Genomic DNA, 6086 nt, shown 5'->3' with positions numbered 1-6086 from the left:
ACTAACAAAGCACCTGCCTTCTCTGCCGCTCTGACGCGCTGCTTCGGTCAGGACGTGACGCATTGCGATCGATGTGATAGTCCTGGTTAGATGAAGGATAGTGCGGTAAACCGGCGGCGCTCCGGGCCTCAGTGTCCTATCTGCCAGGCACAGGGGTCAAGACAGACTGCCTTGAGCTCTCAATCTAGACAGATATGTATTAGGGGAGAACAGTAATCAGTGCCAGCACCTGCGCGCGCTGTGACTCGTTTGCAGGAAAATTACCAATTTCTTCTCATCAGAAAGTCATAAATACACAGCAACAAATAACCGGTAACGCGCCTTTAGTATGGATGGTAAAAATGCCATGTTTACACTGGACATAGAGACAGCACCTCAGGATTGTTCTAGAAGCATCAGTGCAGGAAACAAAATACAATGTACATCAACATTATATAGACAAATATTAATTATAGTTCCCAGTTATATAAACTGTAAGCTTCCAATAAAATGAGCATTATTTTCATCAATATTTGTCATTATCTCAATGTTTCTGTCGAATGCATCAAAAACCTATTTTATTTTTCGTCTGTATGTGTGGACACAACCTATTTGTTCGGGTACCCTATTCTGACATGTTTTAAGGAGCAGTCTACATAAAATTATGCAACTAATCAGTTACAAATTCAATCCTTGAATGTGAAAGTTTTAGAGTTAAAGATGTATTTGTCATAATAAAACCAAATACCTTCGCAAAAGGATGAAAGCCACGGATAAGTAATTATGCAATGAAGATTCATGGCAATATTGCAAGAATAACAGTCCCGTTGTCATCTAGGTAAACACTAGTAATTCATTTGATAACTAAAGGTTACTTATGTGGTCTTAATTTCATGACCAGTGCGAGTAATTGTACATTTAATACTTCTATTTTTTTCTTTTAAGGGAAACATTTTATTATTTTTATGCACTTGATTAGAAACATTGCACAACATTTATTACATCTTCAAAGGCTAAACTGACACATTGAAAATGTATTAGCGGTCGGTAAAAATGTCCAGATTCGTAGATTAAAACAGATCCAAAAACATTTTGAGTCATTATAAGTTTTATTTGACGCCAGATGGGACAGCATTCTTTCCCAGTCAGTTCTTATCTAGTTTGTAAGTTTGGTCCAGGATGAAGATGTTGAAGTCGCCAAAAACTTGGGTCCCTAATTCTAAGACCTTGTTTCCTGGCCCACGATGTGGAGCATAAAAACGGAGGCACTGCAAAGCAGACTCATGACCAGCAGTGGCACTGGCCCGACTTTTAGACCAGGGGAATCTTCTGTATAGAACCTCCACATGCCTCCTTTTCCCACTGATATAGTTCGTGTGGCACTTTTCCTTCCACTGCTGGCATTTTTCCTGAGTAGGACCCTTGCAGGGAGACCGTCTGGATGCACCAAAATTAGTAGCGCTTGCAGCAGGACTAGGCATGGCTTAGGAGTTGTTGGGGTTCTTGTCTCTAAGCATTACTTATACTGCTATTTTGTAATCCTATATATGGTAAAGTAACAATTGGACTGGGACATGTTAGAAATTGGATTTCTGGTTGGCTAGGACATGCGCCTAAGCCAGGCAAAAACCGCCACTCTAATCCCTGGCAAGGGAGTTACATGCCGAAGATAACCCCTGCTCACCCCCTTAGTAGCTTGGCACAAGCAGTCAGGCTCATCCCAGAGACAATGTGTAAAGTGTTTGCGCAGCACACACAGCAGTGACACACTAGGCGCACCACAAAAGAGACTCCACACAAGGTTATATAAAAAATAGACTTTGTATTACTTATAAAAACACCAGAGCATAATCACAAATGTATACTGTGCCAACTGGCACTAGGTATGACTTTACAGGTAATTATATACAGGACAGGGCTAATCGGGCCACTGTCATAACCATGAGAATCACACAAGTAGGAAAAAAAAGATAAACACCACCGGTAACAGCTGGGATTGGCACTTATGCAGTAATCACATTAGGCATAAACACATTATGCATTCATCACATTAGGCATCATCCTATATCATCAGTGCACCATTAGCAAGGCAACCAGTAACTACTGGCAGTAGGGGACACTTAGCACAACCGCCTTATGCAGAGCATTGTTAGGCATATAATCATCAGCAATATAGGGCATCATCTCCATGATATATCACCCCCTGCACAGGTATGAACATAACCGCACAGAATGCCGAATCCGGTCCTCTTGTACCTTAGTACACACTTAGCATCATCACGTGCCCCTTATGCCACTTCTGAAATGGCCAGCTCCTGTTATCTGGTTGCACCCCATACTGGCACCATCCGGGGCATCAACACCCGCACTTCAGGGGACACAGCGCTTCTTCCTTCTAGACTCAGGGACCTCCGTTGAGGTCTGGCCCGGTCCTAACAATGGCCTGAGCAGGATTGGGACCTCCGTCGAGGGTCACCACCCGATCTGCTCTCTTAAGGCACCTTCTTCGATGCCCTCCAAGGGATGTATAAGGGCCTCTGCCCACTATAAGTCCCCACACGGCAACCAAGATGTAGCTCAATGCCCCCGAGGGCGGGAAGACATTACGCGGTCCCCCTCGCCCTCGTGAAAGCACTCCCGCAGTCGCTGGACTCACCCCCACTCAGGCTCAGAAAGGCTGTTGTGTGGCCCACCGATGGTCAAGGTAACTACACTGCGACCTCGGGTCTATCCTCCAGGACCGGCCTCAGGGATAAAGGGGTAAAGTCTCCATTGGTCTCACAGTTCCTCTGGGTCACCTCTGAACACTGCAGCGCAGGGTGGACTCCCACCGGAAGTTGGCTCGACAGCGTCTCTCCCGCCACGTGATTTCAGCCTAGCTTCTGCTCTGCTGAGGAAACTCCACCCCCGGTCAGGCGGGCTTGCCTTACTTCCGGCTCTCCCGCGGGCCGAGAATCACTGTGCAGCATATTTTCTAAATAGGGACGCCCCTGGACCAAGGCACTCCGGTCTCCAGACACCCCAATAGTGCCAGTAGAATGTCAGGAGCAGCCAGCCAACTCGCGATGCCGGCCTTTGCTGCTCACCTTCCTTCGGTGGGGGAAGACTCCCATCGGGTCTCGCCGGGCCCAGAGACACCAGAGGGATGGCTCCTCTTGCCGCTGGCTTACGCGGAGTCTCTGTCGGTTTTGGGGCAATTTCCTCAGCTCCTGGTCTGGGCGCTCCCTCCTACAGCGGGGCAGACCTCCCCACCACTGACATGCGAGCCCACTCTGGGGGCTCCAATACACTGGGGCCAGAGTCCTGTAGGGCTGCCAGCCCAGGTCAAGGGCCAATAGGCCAATCTGAAGCGCCCAGCCTGCCTACCACCTAGAGACCAGACAGGGAGCAGGCAGTGTTATTAGTCTTCAGGGGCAGAAACCGCTCCTCTTGCACTTGGGTCTCCTCACGGCCAGGGACACCAGCGAGACACCAGCGAGGTGCCAGCTTATAGGCCAGCATGCAGGGCCTCCCAGCTGAGGGCAGCAGATTGGCCCCATGGCGGTACCTCCGGGCAGTGTCCCCTGGTCCAAGTAAGCACCAAAGCACCAACAAGCACACTCACATGGGGTCACAGCCCCAATATTTATATTATATTATACTTTGTCTTTGTTCTGCCCTGTCACAGGGCTTGGGGATCCAGTCTCAACTGGATCTGGGGGGTACTGGAGCACTTTCGATACAGTGCTCACACCTTCCTTTGTCAGATTGAGCCCTGACCCCAGACACACCACAGGGGGGTGGAGCCAGCATTGAGAAAGGCAGGCACAGACCTATTCAGGGTCAAGGGCTACGCCTCCCACTACTGTAAATGCAGATCTGCCTATTCAGCCTAGTGCTGACTCACCCTGCCTCTCTAGAGCCACACACCTCACCAGCCCCTGTCACTCCAGAGACAGACATGCAATACACATCAGGCAGGCAAAAAGACACATAGCACACAGAAATGTCCACTTCTAAAAGTAGCATTTCTCAAATAGTGATAATAAATCTGTGCACACCATTACAGAGAATGTATTACCACTATTCCAAACATACCAAACTTGACCATGTTGCCCCTCTCATATCAGGAATTACCACTGAAACACTTATCATAGTATCCCCAATGCATACCTATGTTAACCATGGGTGGACAAGTATGCTATGCTTGTGAAGTTTGTGTAGTTTGTGCTACTTAGCGCTACGCGAATTGCACGTAGCACAATGCAAAATCTCGTAGTTTAGCGTAGTGGGCATTTTTTGCTCGCTCGCGGTCCTCAACGTCAAGTTGGCGACCACGAGCGAGTAAAATGACATACCGGCGAGACTTTTTCCTCCTTCGCGATCGGCAACATCAAGATGCCGATCGCGAGCATGGAAAATAAACCTCCCGGCGAGATTCTCAACACGGGAAAGTCAGGTTTCTCATTGCAAGTGGTCGCGTGTGCTCGCCACCTCTCGCGATGAGAAACTACCAGTCCGCGTTGAGAAAGCAGTAAAAATCTACTTGAGCGGCAGAAAACGACCATTTGCACTGTGCAAGATGCCGTTTGCAATGATTGCACAGTGCGGACAAGCATCCGGCTCTGTGCAATCATCGCGAACAGCGTACTACGCAGTACGCGTACCGCTACGCGTATATCCCGTAGTGCGAAGTGCCCTTGGCGTAGCTACGCGTAGCGCTACTATGTGAACTACGTCCAGGGTTACTCACAGTAGTGAGAAACAAAAATGGACGCTTGTCACTACCAGGACATGCCACACAGTTAAGGCACATGTCCTACCTTTTACCTACATTGCACCCTGCCCATAGGGCAAGCTAGGGTCTACCTTAGGGGTGACTGACATGTAGTAAAAGGAGGGGATCACAGATGTGGCAACCACTTTGTGTGCCACGTCACAGCAGCAGTAAACTGCGCGCACAGGCCCTGCAATGGCAGAAGCCTGAGACTGGTTTGAAAGGCTACTTTGGTGGGTGGCGCAATCAGCGCTGCAAGCTCACCAGTAGCATTTAATTTACTAGCCCCAAGTATATTAGATACCACTTTACAGGGGACCGATAGGTAAATTAAATACGCCAAACAGGTGTAAACCAATCTTACCATGTTTACCATAGAGCGCACACACACTTTACACTGGACTGTAGTGCTAAAGTGCCCAGAGTCCTAAAACCACCAACACCAGGTCAGAAAAAAGACTAGGATGAAGGCAAAAAGTTTAGGGATGATCCTGCAAAAAGGGCCCATTCCTACAGGAAATATGATTATTTATCAAGGAAAATCCAGGGTCTAATTCTCAGAACAAAAATTTGCAAATCTGCTCACACAGGTTTACTTAAAAAGCGTATAGATTCAGGACTTTTTGGAGTTTTCAGGTTATGCATGGACACACGATTTTGTCACAATTTTACAGGCATAATCCAGCAAATGTTTTGAAAAAGCCCATTTTTTAAAAGTAAAAATACACGCGTATGTTTTCTGATGAGGATAAAGAGAACGGGCAAATGGACATGTTAGCTGTGCATCCCCAACTAGTTGTACAGCTGCACATTTCCCCTAATAGCCTTGAAAATTATTGATTGATTTACTAATGCCCTTGACCGAAATAAACTCCATCTTTTTAGCTGCTACAAGGACTTGGAGAGGTGTTTGTGAGTACAAGCAAACGCCCCAGTGCAATCAATGCTTTATGGGTACCTCGTAGTGTTCAGAATCTTACAGTCCATTACAACCCTGAAACAACCTGCCACAGGAAAATATTTACTCACACAGAAACATCTTCTGGCAGTGGCATGTCCTCCACAATGGCAGAGGAGAGTCGCCCCACTGCCTGGCTCAGAGCCAGCAAATGTAAAATAAAACAATGTTCTTGCATCGTTTTAATTTACATTTGCTGGCCCTAAGCCAGTGGTGTTGGGGGGAAGGGGTGGGCCAATACATGGGAGGGGGAGGATGAGTGCTAGTGCACTCCAATCCCTAACCAAAACACACATGCGCACTTAGGTTTTCCCCAGCCTAGCTGCATTGAGCAGACGGGCTGGAGAAACCCAACACACTACCTGGTCTGAGCAGGGCATCTTTCCTACCTGC

General features: G+C 47.7%; 1 pseudogene; it reads right to left on the bottom strand.

Annotated features, from left to right (window-relative positions):
* Positions 1-1198: 1198 nt before the first annotated feature.
* On the bottom strand, positions 1199-1460 carry LOC146817176 (protein transport protein Sec61 subunit beta pseudogene; annotated as a pseudogene).
* Positions 1461-6086: the final 4626 nt, after the last annotated feature.

The sequence above is a fragment of the Triturus cristatus genome, chromosome 6 (genome assembly GCF_964204655.1).
Source record: "Triturus cristatus chromosome 6, aTriCri1.1, whole genome shotgun sequence".
Taxonomy (NCBI): domain Eukaryota; kingdom Metazoa; phylum Chordata; class Amphibia; order Caudata; family Salamandridae; genus Triturus; species Triturus cristatus.
The sequence above is the reverse complement of the archived record's forward strand: the minus strand, read 5'-3'. Positions and strand labels throughout refer to the sequence as shown.